Source organism: Sceloporus undulatus, chromosome 6, assembly GCF_019175285.1.
Source record: "Sceloporus undulatus isolate JIND9_A2432 ecotype Alabama chromosome 6, SceUnd_v1.1, whole genome shotgun sequence".
Lineage (NCBI taxonomy): Eukaryota > Metazoa > Chordata > Lepidosauria > Squamata > Phrynosomatidae > Sceloporus > Sceloporus undulatus.
In genome coordinates this window covers 151,530,762-151,551,013 of record NC_056527.1, presented here as the reverse complement: position 1 = coordinate 151,551,013, position 20,252 = coordinate 151,530,762, and the positions used below count along the sequence as shown (strand labels likewise).

Here is a 20,252-nt window from a genome sequence, read left to right as displayed (position 1 = left end):
CCAAACTTTGGTCCTCCAGGTGTTTGGGACTTCAGCTCCTAGAAGCCCTATCCAGCCTGGTCAATAGTCAGGAAATCTAGGAGATGAAGTCCAAAACATCTGGAGGACCAACATTTGGGGCAGATCAAAATATTCTGGTCCCAGAGACACTCCACTCTGTTCCTCTTACATTGGCCTCCCTTTCCATGCTATGGCAGTTGTCTGCATGGGCATCTCACTGGGCCACCTGGCACATCTGCCACTGCCATGGTTAGCTTGCTTCTAAGGTCAGGACAAGGCACTCAGAAACTGTCACATGCTGGACACCTTGTTCTGACTTCAGAACAAGCAACTTCCTTCTTTGGGGGTCTTTAAGCAGAGGCTGGATGGCCATCTGTCAGAAATGCTTTGATTGAGAGTTCCTGCATGGCAGGGAGTTGGACTGGATGGCCCTTGTGGTCTCTTCCAACTCTACGATTCTATGATTGAGTCTAACCTTCAATTGTGGCAGATGTGTTTGGTGGCCAAGTGGGATGCCCATGCAGACAGCCACCACAGTGGAAGAACAGAGGGCTCTGGATCTTCTCAGAAGATAAGGTAAACTATTTTGCCTTAGGTAAGCAACAGGTAAGATCCAGCATGGCATAGTGGTTTGAGTGTTGACTACGGCTCTGGAGACCAGAGTTCAATTCCCAACTTGGCCATGAAATCCACAGGGTGACCTTGGGCACATGCTCTCAGCCTCAGGGGAAGCAATGGCAAACCTCCACTAAACAACTCTTGCCTAGAAAATCCCATGATAAAGTCACCAGAAGTCATTGTTTGTACAATATTGGCTTTCAACAGAGGGGTGGCATGCTGCAGCTCCGTTTAACTCCCAAACTAGAGATGAAAAATCTTCCAAGATATGGTTAAGAATGTATTTATCAAGGGTCAGGAAACCCCAAAGTGAAGAATCCCTGACTGCAGTTTGGAACATTTATTTTTTGTTACAGATGAGAGCATTTTCTGTGCAGGAAATGGCATTTTCTGTGCAGAAAATCACATTTCCTGCGCAGGAAAAGGATAATTCTCTGCAGAAAGTTTCTTCACAGAAAATCCCGTATCATGCACAGAAAATGTCTTTTCCCTGTGCTGACAGTGCTAGGTTTTGTAATATATATATATATATACACACATGCGCACACACGCACACTTACACATACACGCACACACGCACACACATATATATACATATATACACACACATACAGAATAAGTTCCAAATTGCTGATAGTTATCAAAGTCTGTGCAGCAGGAGGAAAATTGTGAAAATTACGTATGTACTTCCTTTGCGAACAAAACTAGCAAAGAACAAGATCCATGATTTGCACTCATGGTTTGTTTTGCTGACTATTGGAGGGTTGTTGTTGTTGTTTTACAAAATTTTCTGCCCTTTCCATTTAAAAAGCATTATCTTTGGCCTTTCTTATTCCCACCCCATTGGATTGGGGTGAGTGAGTCTCCACGTGTTGCGGGGTTCAATTTCAATTACCAAAACACTGTGTAGCAGCTTAAAGTTCAGGTATTTATTTTTCAACCTCTCCTGGTGGCACTTGAGCATGTATACAAGTGGGCCAGAGATCAAGACAGAGAGTGAGAGGAGGGAATAACACCTCCCTTGTGCCTTTCCAGACTTTCCTACTTTTCTGACTGCATTACGTGAAAAGAAAAGGCAACCAAGGCAGAGCCAGCCATTATACGTGGGCACCCAAGTTGCCTATTCAGGTTGTATCTATTGTATTTTGGGAACTACAAAACACTCCTGTCCTTTTCTAGCAATAAGTTGTTACACTTGTTTCAAAAAACCAGGGCAAAATGTAATGGCACAGTGGAATCAAAATAGCACTTAGGCTTGTTCAGTTTATTTCTGGATCCATTTCACTCACTGGCTCCTTGTAATAAGAAAGGCAGTCTTGGCCGCTTCATGAAAGCAGAGTGTATCTTTATTTGTTTAGAATAATGGAGTTGGAAGAGACCCCAAGGACCATCTAGTTCAGTCCCATTCTGCCACGCAGGAAGCACAATCCAAGCACTAAAAATGTCCCATTTTTCCTCCTGTTCCTTTCCCTTCAAATGCACAAGGAGCTCAAAGTGGCTAATACTGAAATACAAACAGAACACAAAATTGGCACTAAAATTTAAAGGTATGACAGTGCACAGTTCGACCGCATGCTCAAAATAAGAATAGGACTATTGTTCGATGGTGAAAACGGTTTTTTGAGCAACCTAGGACGTGGCATCTATCTCAATAGTTAAGATTTTAGCCGGAGGGGGCAAAGCATGGCCCGCAGCTGCATGCCACCCCATGGGCAACTGTTTGCGCCCCCATGGATTCTGTTTCCAAAAAATGTTTTTTGCTCCAAATTTCTCATAGTAGTGAGTAGGAGGGCATTCTACCAGTTTGGAATGCTGCATCACCCCCCCCCACACACCCACAAAAAATTTCCTCTAAATTCCCAAAAATGCCCCCAAGGGGGTTTATGGCAAGAAAGGCAGAGGCTGCCACAACATGGTAGGGAAGGAGTTTTACTTTGCCTGTTCAGGCAGGCCAAAATAAAGCTGCTTCGAGTCAATTTGGAGGTATGGTATTTCCTGATGCATGTGTCCTAAGAGTCCAAAAACCGCACCAAGCTGCACTGCATTTCTTAGGACGGGAGGTGTGCCTTTGGTGCGGCTTTTGGACTCTTAGGACCATGCATCATTGAAATACCATACCTCTCCCAGTGGACTTGAAGCAGCTTTATTTTGGCCTGTCTGTAACAGGCCTTGTTTCAATCAAGAAAACAAAAGTAAATGCCCTGTCAATTTATGTCCATTTTGTCCAGCATAGGTAAACTGAAAGAAACCATATAAAACTGTACTCAACTCTGGAAAACCTGCCCTATGAGCAATGACTCAGGGAGCTGGTATGTTTAGCTGGAGAAGAGAAGGTTAAGAGGTGATATGATAGCCCTGTTTAAATATTGAGGGATTCTATTGAAGAGGGAGGCAAGCTTTGTTTTCTGCTGCTTCAGCACTAGACCCAGAGCAATGGGTGCAAAGCTCCAGGAAAAGAGATTCCACCTCACACATTGGAGGCACATTCCTGACAGTCAGGGCTATTGACAGTGTGGAACACACTCCTTCCTCGGAGTGTGTGAGTCTCCTCCTTAGAGGTTTTTTAAAAGAAGGCTGGATGGCCATCTGTTGGGGATGCTTTGATTGAGATTCCTGCGTGGCAGAATGGGGTTGACTGGAGGCCCTTGAGTCTTTCCAACCTTTATGATCTATTTTAAATGCCTGCCTGGAAAGCCCCCAAACACAATGAGAATGCCCCCATGTACCCTGGAGATATTGAGGACAGAAAAAAGGAAAAAAAAATAACAAGTGCCTTCCTAGGCTTGCACGTTGCCAACACAGTTTAAGGGCATTGGATAACCATTTAGTGCAGTCCCTTGCATGTTTCTTCAGACATCCTACTAGGTTAAAAGGGGCTTCTTCAAGGGACATGTGCATAGCTGGCCTTGCTTTTAGTCATAGCGATGTGGTCAACTCCGATGGTAGATCCTAGGATAGTTCACTGCCATCCTGGTCACCACTCAGGAATGATTTTGTGGCGGGACTGAGATTGTGGAGCTATGGCCCAGTAGGCTAGATCAAGTTTGCGCTAGATATTGTCATGGGTGTCACACAGTTCCATTTGGTGCAAAAGGAGTTATATTATTGCTCATCATCTTTGATTCCTTTATGGTGTTGAAAGATCATTTTAAATCCAAGTCTCTCTTTTGTCTCTTACAGTTGTCTTTCTGTTATGGGGAATGCACCAATGAAGGTATATGAGGAGAGGAACTATAGATACACAGAGATATTATTGATGAGGCCCAATGCATTTTCATTAAGATCTTAAGATGTTCTTGATGATCTGAATCAAATCATGTTAGGCCTAATCAATTATACTTTTGTGCATTGTAATTTTCGTACTCCATTCATTTTCCACACGATGAACTGGGCCTGCACTACCATTGGGTAGAGTAACAGTATCAACCCAATGGCAGGAATAGTAGCACCACACAGTCTGTATTGCATGCCTTAAACTAAAAGGAATCCCATTCTGTCCAAAATGCCTTGAAATGGTCCTGGGAACTGAGAGGGTTTATGCATATGTGTAATATTACTAAAACAGTAACGATAAATGAGATTATAGCAAAGACATTTTATTTAGATCTTATATGACTATGGCGAGACTGAGTCACCAGTGTTATTCTTAGATGGAAAAAAATTCCCAGAAGACAAGGAATCAAATAGATTCAAAACCATTTTTTTCTTCTTTTAAAAGAAAAATAAGCAAAGAAAAAGTGACGACAAAGTTCTTGCAACATGCAGATTGATCAGCCTTGTTAACAATATTACAAAAATGTATGAGAAACATACTTATAAATAAATGATTAGCCTGGGCTGAAATGATCAAGATTTCATAAAACATGTCTCAGTTCCCAAAATCTTATACTAGCGAAACGGATGACAGAGACACCTGGCAATGAAACAGGGGCTATTCTGGTGCATTTAGAATAAGTCCTGGGTTTCCGCATTCTGCCAGAAAGTCTAAATCCAGAGATTTCTGAGAAAGTTTCTGGCGAAAAACCTTAAAATGGTAAGTACAAGACACTGGTGCTTGTGCGTCATATTTTCCAACCAATACCATTCCCTTCCTCTTCATCCATGTACACAAATGTACACCCCATCTACACAAATGTGTACTCTTTGAACTGAATCCTATGGGTTACTCTCAAATAGAGTAGATCCATTGAATCAGTGAAATTTACCACTGTCCTGACTCAACATTAAACAGTTGATTCACTGGGTCTACTCTAGTTGGATTCTGGGCATTTTCACTTTCTGCATGTAATGTACACTGCAGTAGCCATTATAGCCAATTTAGTCTGTAAAATCTGTATGCAAAGAGATCTTGTAGCACCTTTGGGACCAACTGAAAGAAAGAAGTTGGTAGCATGAGCTTTTTTAGACTTAAGTCCACTTCCTCGGATGCATTTGGTGGAATGGAAAAGGACAGATCTATATAAGGTATTTGTGTTGGAGAATGTTAATTCAAATTCAAAATCCCGTGTGCATGGAAACGAAGTAGCAAGTCCAGTTTTAACCATGGCCATTGGTGGACATAGGCAGTAAGGAAGCTATAGCAGATGAGGAGAGCAGATGAATGTGGGAAGCAGAGGGATGTGGTGAATGGGTCATGGGTGCCCTCATGAGGATGAGGGTTAGATAGTGGTGAAATGTGCATAATGGTCAGATATAATGGTTTCCTGGCATGCTACCCACATTCCAACACTATCTAACCCCCATCCTCATGAGGACACCCTTGACCCATTCATTCATCACATCCCTCTGTTTCCCACACTCATCCACTCTCCTGTAGGCTACAGCTTCCTTACTGCCTTTGTCCACTGGACTTGCCACTTCTTTCTGATCTTCACCGATGTAGCTCACCCCCCCCCCATTCGTCCCAATTGTCTCTCCCCAATCTTGTATATTTTAAATTTTATCTATTTTAAATCAATTTTAATCTGCATTTATAGTGTTGGTGTCTTAGTTAAGGTAAGGGATAAGGGATATGTAATTTTAGTTGTGTATATGTCTGTATTTGTTTATATATGTTCTTGTAACCCGCCTTGATCCTTTTGGAAAGGTGGGATATAAATAAAATATATTATTATTATTATTATTATTATTATTATTATTATTATTATTATTATTTTCCATAGGCACAGGATTTTGAATTTGGATTGACATTAACCCAATGGGGGTGTGGGCCACATGAAGTGACAGCTTAGGAGGGTTTCATCCAGTGCTCCGGTGAGAAGGACTACCTTGTGCATCTGGCAGCTTTGCTGGCTGGGTGGGAAAGTCAGTCTCCTCCCTTTGTTGCCCAGCCAGTAGCTCCATCAGACTTGGAAAGGCTGTTGAAGAGAGAAGGGGAGCATGTTAAATATGATCTGCGCTGGGTGTCAAATATACAGTACCTCCCCATTTGTGGATTTGGGATCCACAGTTTTGATTACTCATGGACAGCAAGTGGCGAGGGAACAAAATGGTGTGCGCACCTGTGGCGCACACACAGGACCATAATATTGGCAATTTTTCCAATTTGCGGGGGTCCAGAACGGATCCCCCACAAATTGGAAGGGACAACTGTGCTCTGCATGCCATTGGGGAGGTCACCACTTCTTGACTGGTGTCCCTATGTGTGATGATACTCTGTCTCAGGGAAAAAGAGTAGTTTACCCAGCTTTATCCATATTCCCACTGCTAAGCTACAGTTCCGCTATACCCTGGGCATGAGTTCTGTTGCGTTTGGTGGCATTTACGTCTTGAGTAGGCATGTATAAGATTGCACTGTTTCTTAAGCAGATGGCTCAACTGCTGAGCAGAGTGAGTGTTCTTTATTCTGATGAATGTCTCCGCCTCTCCCCCACTTCCCTGTTCCCAGGTTTGCGGCGGAAGATATATGGACGAGGCCCAGTTTTTATTTCTGGAGGCAGCACAACACCCACAAGCTTGGCAGCTGCTAACTTGGACAGATTGTGGAGGAGAAGCAGCAGCAGAAGAAATTAAATGACAAGAGATTTTGAGGCTTTAAAGTTTCTCCAAGAAAACCTGGATCAATTTGCTTCTATAATTGGATCACTCAGTCCTTCACCCGTATATGACAACTGTGAGATGGTTCAACCCTGGGGGAGTGTTGATCTTTAGAAATGCTCACCAGGAATGATTTCCATTCCCTGTCCCATATCTGTTCCCTCTCCCTGCATCTGACCAAAAAAAGAGCCTCCCAGATCATCTTTCACAGAAAAGAGGGAGGGAGTCGTCTTGTTGAACCAAAAGCCACCAATACGTCCTCAAAAACACAGCCTTGTCTTAGCTTTTCCTCCCACTCTCAACTAATTGAATCACCTGCAAAAGAGCCGGACTGCCAAGAATTAATACCTGACTCTAAAGAGTTTAAATTAGAAAAGATGTGAATGTTTGCAATTAAAATTTCAATGAACCTGGGTTAAAAGAGACCTGCAGCTGTAAATGAATATACATACATACACACATATATATTTTTGCAATGTCACAACAATATTTTGACGCCTTTTCTTTGGAGGAGAAAAAATGAGAAGATATTAAAAAGTGTTATGGAAATATTCTTTCAGCGCCATCCCTGTTTATGTTCCAGCCCCGCCATCACCTACTTCCATTTGTGCGGAAAGAGAATGTTGTAATTTACCAACTAGGAAACACTATTACCAGTCAAATTTATGTTCAAGCATATGATCTATTTACGTCCTTCTTTTATCTATGCAGTACATTTATGCCATATAGCCTCAGTGGGATTTTTCAAGCTTTATCATTATGGCTTAAAATTTAAGATGAAGGTGGTCATGCTAAAGATCTGAAGACGATTATCAAGATGGGGTTCTGGATTATGATAATGGAGAAGGCTATCAAGATGATGTTGTGGATGATGATAATGGAGGAGGCTGTCATGACTCTTCACAGACCAGCAGAGGACAGTTTTCTGGTTCAGAGGGAAACATTTAACAGGAAAAGAGTATGCAGATAATACTGAGAAAGACTGGTATACTTTGGAAAATCCTAATTAGAATGGACCAATTCAATTGATTGTTGAATGATAGGTCTACTCTGGTGGAGGCTAAAATAGGACTTAGGCCAAAGAGTGTATCTACACTGTGCAATCAAAATCATTTTGATACCATTTTAGACATAGGTGTGCAAACTATGTCCCACAAGCCACATGCACACCTTTTGACCCCAAATTTTGCTCTCTGAAGCCCAGTGTCAATGGACCCAAGTTCCCCAATGTTTTTCTAAACATATTTTTTCACACTGGTTTTGGGCGATTTCTCCCCTTAAAACTGGCCAAAAAAGCTCAAAAGGCATCTAGAAATACGGCAAGTTACTTCTGCCAACCTACAGAGCCCCCCAAACCTTCAAAATCTTTCCAGACTCGAACAGTTATATGAAGTGATATGACTTCACTTCCAGCATTCCAAAATGTCCATCCTAAAATACTACGGGATTTGTAGATTGGTGAGATATTTGGAATTCTCCGCTAAACTGCTGTAGTGCATTCCTCTGAATTATGGTTCTCAAAGTACTCTGGATGTCTGTCTATACCACAGAAGGACACTGGTGATTCTTTCATTTGTGATTTCTTTCTCATTAAACTAAGGATAAGGTCAATTTGATTCTATAATGCAGAAAGACACTCAGGGAATAGTTCTTCAAGAAAGAAGACTTGAGTTTCCTAGCAGAGAATTCTCAATACCTTACCAAACTACAATCACTGGGAATGTAAGGATGTAATTCTTCACTACATTTCTTCTCCAAGGAGACAATAAGTAATTTCAGCAATTTTCTTCTCACTTGGAGAAAGTCTTAGCAACCAATGAATTTTCAAAAACTATTCACGATTTGGTACTTATTCTGCACAAAATTCATAGGCGATTGTTTTTGCGCAGAAAAGAAAATTTCCTGAGCATGTAATAACATTTTCTGAGTGGAAAATAATATGTCAACATAGAGATATTAATTCCTGTGCAGACAATGTTGTTTTCTGCAAATAAATGCCATTTTCTATGCAAATCAGTCATGTGAGAAGTTTGCAGAGTACAAATCCCCAATTACAGGGTTTTTGTTTTTGTTTTCCTATGCAGCAAAAAGCATTTTCTGTGCAGGGATTAATATTTCTGTGCTGAAATATTATTTTACATGCATAAAATGTTGTTTCTTGAACAGAAAATCCTGTTTATATTATGTGATAGCACCTAGATATACACCTTGCAACTTAAGAGAAAATGCCATTTTACAGCGATGGAACACAGACCCTACATCTCCTTCATTGTGTCCAAAGAGTCACAATTAACGCTAATTGTTGTTGTTTTTTTGTTTAAAATAAGACCAACCAACACAGCTCAAAGGGATTTACAGAGGTATTTACCATTGCTTAGGGCTTCAGCCAGTCAGGGAATGGACTCAGATGCCAGAGAAGCAAACATGGATGGTTTTCTCAGAAGGCCCTCCGGGGAGACCTGAGCATGTCGAGGTTGCCATGTGTCCTTTCATTATGCACACACCTGTGTCATCCACCTCATTAAAGAAAAAGGCAGCTAGGGAAGCAGGCAGCTCAGGAGATTAACCAAAAGAGGTAGCAGCTGTCAGCTCAAGGCAAGAACCTCAAATGTGACACCTGGGAAGCATTGACAAACAGTTATCATCATTTGACAGGCTCCTCTGTGGCCCTCACAAACCATGCTGCTGGTATGGGCCCACTTTTAGCTCAAGAGATGAACCTGCTTCAGGATTTTGTCTAGCTGAGTATCATTTGCTTTGGCAGGTGCACAGATAAGACCAAGAAGAGGGTGGTCCTTCAAGACGGAACAAGCCCAGCTTCCCCAAAGGAATGCAGAAAGCTGCCTTCTACAGAGCTGTTGGCTCAGTATATGCAACTCTGTCTGGTAGTGGCACTCTGAGTTACCAGGTAGGATTCTTTCCAAGGAGATCTTTGTTATTGCCACATACTATAGTATCCTATACTAACCAGAGAACAAATTGGAGTTATTGGGTTATATTGGTTATATATATATTGGGTTAAATGGCTGCATGTGGAATTACACATTAAGGTTGCAATTCAGCATGGTTCATCATAGCACAATAGTTCTGCATGTGGACCTGTACTAGGCTGAGCCATATACAACCACTATTCGGATTTACTGTGCAGTGTCTGAAGTCCCATCCTCCACAGCCATTCCATGCTTCAAGGGGAAGGGGCAAGATCAGAGAGGAATCTGGCTATGCCCTTGTAACTATATGCAAAATGACTTTGACAGCAATGAGATCCACTAGGGTCCTCTGGAGGTCTCCGTGACGATTAAGCCATTTTGCATCTAGCTACAGGGACACAACCACCAGGTGCTTCTCTGATCCTGCCACTCCCCATGAGGCATGGAATGGTTGTGTGAGGCTGGGGCTTTAAAAGCTAAGGAATATCTTGGAATACCAAGGAGACTGCCAAGGAATACCAGATGCTGTAGGTTATATTTAAGAGGAAGGCAAAAGCAAACCATTTCTGAGTATTCCTTGCCATAGAAAACTCTATGGCATCCATGAGGTTTCTCTGATTATGCAAATAACTTGAAGGCATGTACCGACACAGATACAGAATTCAGAGAATGATGCTGGATGAAAGAGTTGTATGAGTCATACTATTTTGCAAGGGTGGAAACAGTGTTTTGCCAGATGCTGTTGAACTGCAACTCCCAACATTCCCAATCATTGGCTATGCTGCCTAGAGCTTCCAGAAATCTCAGTCCAACAATTTGTGCAGTATCACAGCATTCACCCCTCCTTGATTTCAGGAATGAATTCCTGTTGGTGCCATTGTGGTTGTTTGTCCTGAAGTCATTTCTGACATATGGCAATGCTAAAGAGAACCTATAATGGCAGTGGTTCTCAACCTTCCTAATGCTATGACCCATAGGTTGAGAACCGCAAAGGGGTCACGACTCACAGGTTGAGAACCACTGCACTAGAGTATTACAGATTATGGCACCAAACCTGGGTTTTAGGTGACTCCTTGTGAAAGGGTTGTTTGACCCCTAAAGGGGTTGTGACCCACAGGTTGAGAACTGCTGTATAATGGGGTTTTCTTGGGAAAATTTGTTCAGAAAGGGTTTTCCTTTGCCTTTCCCTTAAGGATGAGAGAGTGGGGCTTGCTGAAGGTTACCCATTGGGTTTCCATGGCTGAGTGGGGAGTCAAACCCTGGTCTCCAGAGCTGTAGTCCAACATTGAATCAACTACACCTTATACATGTTGCATCTATGTCCTCTATGGATGCATCTGGGCATTTTGGTCTAATGCAAAATGTCTGCATTCAGCCCAAGGTTGTAGAATCAGAGTCGCACATGAACACATATTTGGTTACAAAGCTGGGTACACATTCAGCTGCTTAATATTTCTCATCAACACAGTGATTGCATGGCACAACCAATACATAACTCCACAGGTGGAGCTTTATGCTATCCTACCCCAGTGTAAGCTCTCAGTACTAACCTCCTCTATTTGGTAGTTAGAACATACACACACATACAGTCACAGAGGACCAAGGCTAACAAGGACATCATCATCAGTAGCAAAAGACACAGTGACCTAAAGAGCAACCAAGATGGAATACTGATGCTAAACCTTGGTGAAACATAGGTAGGCAGGCACATTATGATAGCTATCCCGGTAGATATAAATGCAGCAGACAGAGAAAATATGCCAACAGAAATAAATGAGGGTTAGATAATGAACCGACATCCCACAATGCCAGAGATGAGTAATAGGCAGGTAGATCAAAGAGTCAACCTTTTATGGGGTAGACGATAGAATTGAAGCAAATATACATCCCCTCCCCATGCTCTGCTGGTGGCATAAATCTTTCATCCCTGATAACGTCTGTCTTCATAAGGAGAGAAAGAATTAAATATTTCATGAGATCGCAGTCAATCCTGCTGGCCCTATTCGGCTGACATTTCAAACACACATTTGACATTGCACTCGTTCCCCCTCTTGGAGGAACTATGCTGACGGGCACATTAGCATCCAAAGCTCAGCAGGTTGGCAAATCTAATTTAATAGCCAACAAATAGATAGGTCTAGAGAGCTATTTTCCCTTCCTGGACTCTCCTTGCTGTCTCTTAACTCACCTCATCTGATGATGATGGAAGGTGGTCATATCTCACCAAGGTTGGAAAAAGTGGGACATGTTCCACTTAAGAGATCCTGAAGAACCAGCAAGGAGAAGAAACACATGCCAAGTATGCTTCTTATTATTTCCCAGCAAAATGATCAAGGACAACCTGAAGTAAAGTTTGAGTCTATATTGTTACTTGTCTTTCTGCTCTCTTCTATGACAGTGGGCTTCAAATGTTGACCTGTCAGGTGTTCTGGACATCAGCTCCCAAGGTTTCTCACCATCAGCCATGCTGGCTGGAACATCTGGAAGCTGAAGTCCAAAACATCTGGAAGACCAATAGTGTGGATTTTCAGGACATAGGAAATGCTGCGGATCTAAGGCAGATCCTTGGTTCATCTAGTCCTCTGTTGTCAACAGTAACTAGGAGCAGCTTTCTAGGTTTTCGTCAAAGGTATTTTCCAACCCTACACAGGGAAATTGGAGATTGAATCTGGGATCTTCTGTAGCTACTTTACCACTGAGTTACGTTCACTGTTTCCAAAGGTTACTGCTTGCATTAAAAGCAGCAACATACATGAAAATTATCTATCCATCCATCCATCCATCCATCCATCTAGTAATAAAGGCACATTAAATATCCAACATGGGATCCACAATCTCATAAACATTTCATTACTTTTTTCCACATGTCCCGCCTTGACCAAGGCCTCTGAAAGAGAATCCAAGGGTCAAATTGAGTCATGTATTTCTATTTTAATATTTGAATGTTTTGGTAACGCTTCATTATTCACCAGAATATCCAAGAAAGATTGATTAATAGACTTTTTTTTTTGTGGTGGGCAGCTCTCCTGTAAAAGAGACTTTCCTGATTTGGCCAAAAGTTAGTTTCAATGAGGGAAAACAAAGTCATTTCAGAGTAAGGACAACATCTGCTGAACAGGACACTTTCAAGCAAATTATAATAAAACGTGTCAAGGGAAGATTTTTTAAAAGATTATTTTAAAAAATATTTTTAGCATGAAAAATCTAATTTTCAGTTAAGATAATATACAGTCAAAGATAAAGAAATGGAAAGAAGAAAAATAAGAGAAAAAGGAAAACAGACATACAGCCAGTTCCCAGTATGACTTTGATCTTCCCAATCCTGACTGTAATGAAAAGGAAAAGACAAAAGAAAGGAAAAAACATTATTCTACTATTACAGATCCATTAAATAATCCTACTAAAATTACTAAGAACACGTGCTCTCTCTCTCTCTCTCTCTCTCTCTGTGTGTGTGTGTGTGTGTGTTGTGTGCATTCAAGTTGTTTCAGATCTATGGCAACCCTAAGGCAAACCTATCATGGAGTTTCCTTTGCAATATTTGTTCAGAGGAGGTTTGCCATTGCCTTCCCCTGAGGCTGAGAGCCTGTGACTTGTCTAAGGTCAATACAATCCAATATATGTAATGCAATTTATTTATTATTGCAAATAGTCCAAGGTCTCCCAATGGATTTTGTGGCTGAGCGGAAATCGAAACCTGGTCTCTAGAGTCATAGTCCAGCTTTCAAACCACTCTGTCACAGTGGCTCTAATAACCACAGCCTCAGATTATTACACTGTTAGATTTCTCATTGCTCCAAAAATTCATAAAGGGTATCCAATCTTTCAAAAAGTCTTCAATTGGCTTATCCTTTAGAACCCATGTTAATTTGGCCATTTGGAATAACTCTGCAACCTTCACAGTCCTTTCTTCCATCACTGGTGCTTCAATTTCAGCAAACTATATTCTTGCTGCTGTTGTCATATATCGAAGAAGCACCGGAAGGAAAGTTTTCTTTTCCTGGTGCTGCTGAAAATTAACACACCGCCACCATCACCTCCAGCAGTAATGAAAACTTTCAGCTCAATCCTAAATCAGTGTATCTTTTGGAAAGTAGCTTCTTCTGGCGCAGAAATGTGATTTCACTATTTCACAGGCAATACATCCCTTGCTTATATGTTCCTCGCTCTCCCAGTGCCAAATCCACCAAGTCCCAAGTGGAAAATCAATGATTCATACAGTAATCTTCCTCCCTTCAGTAGCTTCTGCTTTGGAGGATGAGAATTCTAGGGATCGATCACTTCAGAATGAGAGCTGAAGTAGGTTTCCTAAGAAAGGATACCCACCAGACAAAATGGTACCCAGGCACACAGCAATGCTGGTCATGACAGGGTCTCTCTTTCTCTCTCTTTCTTTCAGAATTATAATAACAATAAAGCAGATGGTGAAAAGACTGTTCCAAGGGTGACTGTTCTTTTATTTAAAGCTGGAGTGGGAATCCATTTGGTCCCCACAGACCTCTTCTAATACCATCTCTTGTTGTGTGCCTTCAAGTTGTTTCTGACTTGTGGTGACCCTAAGGCAAGCCTATCATGGGGGTCTCTTGGAAAGCTTCTTTAGAAGGTTTTTTTTTTTCACTGTCATCTTCTGAAGCTGAGAGACCGTGACTTGCAGGAAGTTACCCAGTGGGTTTCATAGGTCAGTGGGGATTCAGCCTCCAGAGTCCTAGTCCAACACTCAAACCACTTCCTAAGCTTTTCCTATGTCATTGCAGAGGTTGATAGTCTCTTGCTCTCTGTAATGATCAGAGAAGTGTCTGGGTATGTCTCCCAAAAAAGGTGTGCTCAGCTGTAGTGTCTTGCACATTCTTTGAGAGGCTGGCCTGTTAGACCTAACTAGAGTGGATCCTTTGAATCAATGACATTTAGCTATGTCTTGATTCCCCATTTCACAGTTGAGTCAATGGGCCTACTCCAGTGGAGGCCGACTAACAGATTCTAGTCACTCCTTCTCTTTTTGTATCATTTGTTCAGCCCTCCACACTGATATACCTATTGTCCTCGCAAACTGAGATTTGTGTCCACATCTGCAATGCACACCCTTCTTTGCTTGTACCCATGAAGTAGATGCATTCTCTTGAAGCCTACAGTTGAGATGTGGCTGTTGGACTGGGAAACTGCTTGCCTGCCCTGCTTCCCTTTGGGTCTGATCGTGCCAATGCTCTGCTCTGTTGTGAAGGATTAGAAGAGCCATGGAGAAATGGCATCACACAAAAACTGTCAGAATGTGCTATGCCTAACATACCACTTAGGAGCCTGACAGCTTATGATTCCCAAATCTTAGTGACATATTTACTTTCCCCAGTGGACCATCCTTTTAAGATTCAGCATTCTGGGACCTAGGAGGCTATTAGCGCCAATGTTATGCTTGACCTTCTCTACAAAATGGGACGGCATTGGATATATCTGATGGACAGCTAGATGGAAAGAAGGAAAGGCAGTGGGTGAAAAGGGACTATACTGCAGGAGGTACTTCAATGCCATGTCCCCATCTTGAGAGTTCATCTCTCAAGGTGGATGTCCCTCTGTCGGGGGCGATTTGATTGTGAGTTCTTGCATGGCAGGGGGTTGAACAGGATGGCCCTTGTGGTCTCTTCTAACTCTATGATTCTTTAATCTTCATTGGAAGATTACCCAGACTTACCTTTGGAGAAGCCATAGCAGATGCCTAATAGCCAGTCCAGTCCTCCTTCCATTCAGTAGGCCAGTTTGGCAAGCCAGAAATATGAGTTGGATGAGAGGTCCTCTCCAGATCCAGAGAAAGCCGGAAGCTCTGGCTCAGACTGTCCTTGCAGATTAATGGAAAGGCTACAATCAAGGCATCAGGAGGAACACAACTATGAAACACTGCCTGGGATCTGGGCAGTGGCTTCACATGCTGCCTATATAGGGAAGTTCCAACACCAGCTACTTTGCTGAGTACAACTTCAATCTTCCTCTACACAGCTTGGCTTGTGCAAGTATGTTTATTGGATGTATGATGCCCAGATTGTTTAATGACTCAGCTACTGCGACTCCCTAGAAATCTGACTCTGATATATGGTTTTCTTGACCATGGACTGTTTTGACCCTGGATACCTGGATTCACTGGATACCTCTTGCTTCCACAGCTCACTGACTTGGAAATGCTGGATTTTGTTTGAGACAAGATGTTCAAATACTACTGTTAGTCACAACTAGCAATCCTGCAAGCAACTTAGGCAAGAATAATGTTATCACCTTGAATCCCATTTTCCACAGAAGAGGAAAATGTAACTGCCTTGGATTTCATTTTGGGAGGAAAGTGGGATATAAAGCCAATAAACAAACTAGACCAGACCCACTGGAACAATGGGATTTATCAATGTGTTTGCTTATCATTCAGTAGTGGAGTGAGTTGACTAACTCTTAATAGGATTAACTAAAAGGAGGCCAAGGAGATGAAGAAAATATAGGTGGGTTTTCACAGAATCATAGAATCTGATCAATGCCTTTGAGGCTATTCTTTTGCACCCAGATCCCAGACATTGTCAGTAGATCCTGTATTAGGGGCTAGCATAGCAATCTGCATGGGGAGTTATGATTCCATTGCATTACACAAGTCTTGCATTGAATGGAAACTTTACACAAGTGAACCATGATGCTAACTGAACAAGACAACCAAATGCACACCCAAACGTGTGTACACATCCGTGCACAAACCACCTTTGTCTTCTCAGCCTTGAAATGAATGTGAATGCTCTGCACTGAACAAGAATCTCCAGCGGCTTACACAGATGAAGTTACATGTACATGAGACACCAACAGGATTCGTACTATATTTAGCCATTTAAATATACTGAATCACAACATATTAAATACACTGAATCACAACATATTAAATGTACATAGTTTAATATGTCACATTTAATGATGATAAATTCATTATTAATTGTTAATGCTGATTTACCAGATAGGCCTATCTATCCTGTCCTAATGAACTGGTATTTCCCGGTTATGAATATAAATTTATCTACTTTATCTAAGCTACTTTAATGGAATGGGCAAATAACATTTTACCATCTCAACGAAATCCATGTATCACCACTGTATCTACAAACATTACCTTCGTCTGCTAAAATTATGAGCCAAAATGATCAGGCATTTGCATAATTCAAACACAATATCCTTTATTACAATAATTAATGGATTGGTTAAGGCTTAAATAGGTAGCCTATTTGAATAATGTCTTCTTTGCTTTCATTTTGGAGAACCACTTTGTTAAATTATTGAATGGGATTTGCCCAGTGGCTTTATTCTCTGGAGAGCCTGAAAAGGTCCCCAAGTCCTAATCTCTGGTTATTCTTTGATACAGATGTGAGGTTGGTCTACAGGTATGGAGGTCAGTTTTCTCTGCAAGAACTATTGCAGGCTACAGAATCTTTATTAGTAACCGGTTTGTCAGCAAGGAGCATATAATAAGCATTTTAGCTACACAACACCACCAGAAGGTAGAACAGTACCTTCATGTACACAGATCTTCACTGGATGTTGTAGTCGCTGAGAGGCAAACATACCATTGGCTGGAATTCTACTGCTTATTCCAGCTAGAGTAGACCGACTAAATCTATTGTTGAATGGTAGGAGACTTGAGTTTTGGACTGCAACTCTGGAGACCAGGGTTCGATTCCCCTTTCGGCCATGAAAACCACTGAATGACGGCAAGTCGCGTGCTCTCAGCCACAGAGGAAGGCAATAGCAAACCACTGCACCATTCTGGCTCACCACAACCTTAAGGCCTCATTATTCAACAAAAGGATGCCAGCAGTTGTTATGTTACCAAGGAACTGGTAGAAACTGCCAATCTGTTTCACAAATCTTGGCACGCTCTGGTTGGGAAGATGCCTATATTTTAAAGAAGATTCTGACATACGTCAGATAAAAAAAAGCCCTGGATGAAGCTCTCCAGCAAAAATGCTCCTCTCTCTCTGCTCTTGTCAAAGAGGTTTATGGCCCTGTCTCCTCTCATTTTGTGGGTTTATTACAGCAGCAATGACATCACTGCCACACAGCCCATAAAGGGATGTCTCTCTGTCTATGACAATAACTCACAACATCCCAAGGCCCCTGAGATAGCAAAGCCAATCTCTTTGCTGTTCGTCTCAGTCTTGCACCAGTACTATGAAATCCATTCCTGATGTGATGGTTTGGAGTTAGTAGATTTGTGATAGGGAACTAGTGTAATGTGGTGGTTTTAGTGTGGGACCAGAACTCTAAGAGACCAGAGTTTGGATCTCTATTCAGCCATGGAAAGCCACTGCGTAACCTTGGACAAGTCACACTCTTTCGCCCTTAGAGGTTGGCAATGGCAAAGCTTCTTAGAATTAATCTTGCCAGTGACCCCTTGTGATGGTTCTCCATAAATCAGAAGCCGATGCAAGGGGTGGAGAACCTCTGACCAAATTGAGACTATGACTGTATCTACACTGCAAAAATAATCTGGTTTGACACCACTTTAACTGCCATGGCTCAAGGCTATGGATTTGTGGGAATTGTAGTTGGTTTTGGCATCAGAGCAGACTACAACCAACTACAACTACAGTATCCAGAATTCTGTAGTTTGAGCCATGGCAGTTAAAGTGGTGTCAAACCAGATTATTTCTGCAGTGTGGATGCAGCAGTTGTCATCCACAGGCCCCTAAAAATTGCCTGTGCTTGATGGGGCCAACAAGGGTTGCCAAAGCTTCTGATATTCTGAAGACTCTGCACCTGGCCTTATGCATTTTGAGGCACATTTCTTAACACCACTTTATCGGCCAAGGATCAATGCTGTGGAATCCTGGGAATGGTAGTTTGATGTGGCACCAGAGCAGAGTCCTGTAATGTGCAATGGTATAGACCAATACACACTGGGAAACTCTTGCCATCTTTGCAGTTTACTAGCTGGTTTTTTCATAGCGCCTCTTCTAATTGCATAATGTGTAGTGTGTCTACAGTGCAGAAATAATGCAGTTTGACACCACTGTCAGACTGTAGCTCCATCCTATTGAATTCTGGGAATTCCAGTTTTACAAGATCTTTAGCCAAAGAGTGCTGGTGCTTCAAAAAGCTGCAAATCCCAAGATTCTGTCAGTTAGAACCGTATCAGTTAAAGTGGTGTCAAACTGTATTATTTCTACAGTGTAGATGCCCCCATACTCTGTGATAGAGGAATCTGGCCAAAGACTGAAAGCAGCCTGTCTTTCGATTTCTGAACAGTTCGGCTGACATTCAGAAACTTGGTAGGAGAACTTCTTTTTCGCAACGCATCTAACAGTCTGCCGCTGTTGTGTGGGTTTCTAAAGGAGCCTTTCCTTGTTAAAATTCACATTGGTGAGAATGCCAAAGCACTGTTTTCTATGACAGACAAAATGGGAGAACTTCAGGAAAAAACCTTACTAGTCAAGCAAGGAAAAAAACACGGAGACGGAAATAAATAAATCTGTTGATAGAAAGTTGAATAATTCAGTTAGGGATCAGTTATTTGAATGAGTTCTTTCAGAACTGGAATGCAACTCCTTTTTTCCCTCTTCCTCTCTGCATTGTGTGTGCACACACCTTCACACACACACACTATTGATCAACAGACAGATACAGATAAGTAGATACCCACCGTTCTGCATATATTTACTTATCTATATATTTCCTTGCAATAACATCCTCTGTTCATTGAAATACTCTGAGCTGGAAAGCAAGTTATTTACATGGACATTTCCAATCATAACCCGAGGCTCTATTTTGCGTGCTTTTCTTGCAGAATAATCTGCCTTAATTTAATTGGAATTTGAATACAGGGAAGAAAGCAAGAACAACATCAACAACCCAACTCCGCTCCGACTTAGGTTTCCGCTGATCTTTTGTACTGAGATTTTGAGATCTGAAGTCTCGCACATTTGTATTTACTTTTTACTCTGGCAAGGGAAGCCTAATTGTTTCTGGCTTACCTTTTGAATAAATCTTTCAAATCTAAAAAGAGGCTTTGACACAGAGCTTTATTGATCTTTCCCTCTGCCGTAAAACCCTATCACTGGAACAGAAATGTACTTGTGGGTTATTATTGTTCTGCTTTATGCTGGCTTAATAACTCTGGTTTTGATCCTGGAGGATGATATACCATGGTTAATGGGAAATTGGCTCCCTGGCATATGGGAGACATGCTGATGGCCTCTTAGACAGGCATTTTAATGTTTCAAAGGCAAGTTACTGCTGTATGTGATGTAAAATCAGACCCTAAGTTTGGGTGGATAGTGTGCTGTTTTTGTGGCCCTCAATATTTCTCTTAAGACTGTCCAGAAGTGTCCTTTTTCTTGGGAGGGGGTCAGTTGTCCAGTGGCATCCCTGCCCCTGGTGTCACCCAATGCATGCAGGGACTGCCAGGGGAATAAAGGGGATGCCAGGGGCTGACAGGGGCAGCTGGGGAGTGGGTGGGAGGGCTTCTGGAGGGGTGCCAGGAGGCTGCTGGGTAACAAGGGGGTGCCAGGGGGGTGAAGGGGCTACTGAAAGTTGCTTGGAGGATGAGGTGCTGTTGGGGAACTGCTGCGGGGACAAGGAAGCTGCTGGAGGACTGATGAGAGGATTGCTGAAGGGGCTAGGGGGCCGCAAGGGGTGCTGCCAGAAGTGCTGCTGGGGGAT

General features: G+C 42.1%; 1 protein-coding gene across 2 annotated transcripts in view; it reads right to left on the bottom strand.

The window, feature by feature from the left end:
• LINGO1 (leucine rich repeat and Ig domain containing 1) overlaps positions 1–20,252 on the bottom strand; it is a 504,164-nt gene that overhangs the window by 264,160 nt on the left and 219,752 nt on the right. The window lies entirely within an intron of this gene.